This window comes from Chiloscyllium plagiosum, chromosome 3 (genome assembly GCF_004010195.1).
Source record: "Chiloscyllium plagiosum isolate BGI_BamShark_2017 chromosome 3, ASM401019v2, whole genome shotgun sequence".
Classification (NCBI taxonomy): domain Eukaryota; kingdom Metazoa; phylum Chordata; class Chondrichthyes; order Orectolobiformes; family Hemiscylliidae; genus Chiloscyllium; species Chiloscyllium plagiosum.
The window spans coordinates 64917133-64919650 of record NC_057712.1 but is presented as its reverse complement, the minus strand read 5'-3'; the positions used below and the strand labels follow the sequence as shown (position 1 = coordinate 64919650).

General features: G+C 43.1%; 1 non-coding gene across 1 annotated transcript; it reads left to right on the top strand.

Moving 5' to 3' along the window:
* The first annotated feature begins 1991 nt into the window (after positions 1-1991).
* Positions 1992-2097, top strand: LOC122548713. Its single transcript, XR_006311324.1, has one exon. It is a non-coding gene; the product is annotated as a U6 spliceosomal RNA (small nuclear RNA).
* The last annotated feature ends 421 nt before the right edge of the window (positions 2098-2518 follow it).

Genomic DNA, 2518 nt, shown 5'->3' with positions numbered 1-2518 from the left:
GATTGTGCAATTGATCTAATAGAAAGCAAATATTAAATAATGGGTCAGATTTTCTGAGGAGCGGCAATCACAGTTAGATTGTCAATCCACTCCTTTTTTTTATGTTAAGACACCTCCCCATTTCTTGCAGGAGACTCCAAACACGATTCTTATGGAAATGTAGCGCATTCCTCAAATCTAGCTGTGTCTTTACAGTGGAGGATAGTTCAGAGGAAGTCAAACTATAATTGTCGCTTTCAGTGATTTAAATATCCAGTGGAACAGACAGAAACTTTAACAGCTCCTGTAAAAGGCTAAGTATGTAAGGTAAGTGTGTAAACAAGCCAAGTGGGTCGGGTGGCAGGTGAGTAGGGTGGCAGATACATGATGGAGTTTTTAGGTCAATTGGGGTAAACAGGGGCATGGGTACTGTCAAAGAGGGGGGAGGTATTGTCAGGTTTTGTAGCAAGTAGTTCTGAATAAGGGTCACGGGATTCAAAACATCAACACTGATTTCTCTCCACAGATGCCGCCAGACCTGCTGAGTTTTTCAAGCAATTTCTGTTTTTGCTTTTATTTCTGCAGCAAGAAGGTTTATCAAGTCCCACGGTGAGGGATGTAGTGTGTCAGGTCCTGGGGAGAGGTGGAGTCTTAGGTTTGGCAGCAGGGGAAGGTATTGTTTCTCGTGGCCAGGGACCCAAGGGAGGAGGTGTGTTGGTTCTGACAGTGAGTGAGGCAAGTGTAGAGGAGGGAACTGTTGTGTCTGGGTTTTTTTTTATTCTAAGGGAAAGGGTTTTCAGATGCCAGTAAGGGAGACAGAGATTGTTGGGTTTGGCAGCAAGGGTGTGGTTGTTGGATCAAGTAACCACAGAGATTAATCATAGTAATAACTGTGAACAAGCAAAAGGACAGAGTATGGAAAGGCTCAGGAATCTAACTTCAGGCATAGCAGAGAAGGGAACAACAAAGAGCTAAGGAGCAGTCAACATAGGACTGAGGGTGTTATCTTTAAATGGGCACAGTATATGAAAGAAGATAAATGAGCTTGCAGCTCAGGTTGAAACTGGCAGGTAAGATGTATCACAGAGACATGGCTGCAAGGGGATCAAGGTTGGGAACTTAATATCCAAGGATACACGTTCTGTTTAAAGGATAGACGACAGACAGAGGGGGACTGTTGCCTTGTTAGTAAGAAATAAAATTAAATCAATAGCAAGAAGTAATATGGGGTTGGAAGAAGTACAATCTGTGTGTGTAGAGTCAAGGAACTGCAAGTGAAAAATACCATGGGTGGGAATTATGTACAGGTCTCCAAGCAATAGTCAGGATGTGGGGCAGAAAATACATCAGGAAATGGAAAAGACAGGTAAGAAGGGCACGATTGAAATAAACATTTTAGGACTTCAATATGCAGGTGGACTGGGAAAGTCAGATTGGTAGCAAATCCCAAGAAAAGGAAACTATGGAATGTCTATGGCTTTTTGCAGCAAGTTGTGGGAGAGCCCACTAGGAAACAGGCATTTCTGGATTTGGTGATATGTAGGAGGCAGACTTCATTACGGAGTTTAAGGTGAAGGATCCTGAGCGGGCGGTGACCATAATTTTCAAGAATTCATCCTGCAGTTTGAGAGGGAGAAGCTAGAATCAGATGTAACAATATTACAATTGAGTAAAGATAACAGCAAAGACATGAAGGAGCAGCTGGCCAGAGTTGATTGGAAGGGGAGCCTAGCAGGAAGACTGTCATGCAGTAATGGCAGGAGTTTCGGGGAGTAATTTAGGAGGCACAGCAGAAATCTATGACAAGGAAAAAGAACCATTATAAGGGGAGGATGAGGTAGCCATATCTGACATGGGAAGTCAGAGATAGCATAAAAACAAAAGAAAAAGCACACAATGTGGTGAAGGCTTTTGGGAAGGCAGAGAATTGGGAAACCTTTAAAAACCAACAGAGGGCAATAAACAAAATGCAATGGACCGGGGAGAAGCTACAACATGAGGATAAGCTAGTAGTACTCGTTTAGGTGGCACATATACTAAATCGGAATGATGTAAAGAAGATTAACATGGACCCTGCTCATGGATGACATGCAAATTTGTGAAACATTCCGTATTTTTATGTCCTCTTGTGGCAAAGTTGTAATGTCCCTACTCCAGACCACAAGGTCTGGATTCAAGTCCCACCGGCTCCAGCGATGTGCAATAACATCTCTAAATAGGTTGATTAAGGAAAAAACAAAGATTGCAAGAGTTTTTTTTTTGGATATTTCAAAGCAGGAGAGAAACAAGTTTGGATATTGGACTGCTGGAAGATGCGGCTTGAGAAGGAGGCTGAGGGGTGACCTTAAAGAGGTTTACAAAATTATGAGGGACACGGATAGGGTAAATAGGCAAAGCCTTTTCCCTGGGGTCGGGAAGTCCAGAACTAGAGGGCACAGGTTTAGGGTGAGAGGGGAAAGATAAAAAATAGACCTAAGGAGCAACTTTTTCACACAGGTGGTACGTGTATGGAATGAGCTGCCAGAGGAAGTGGTGGAGG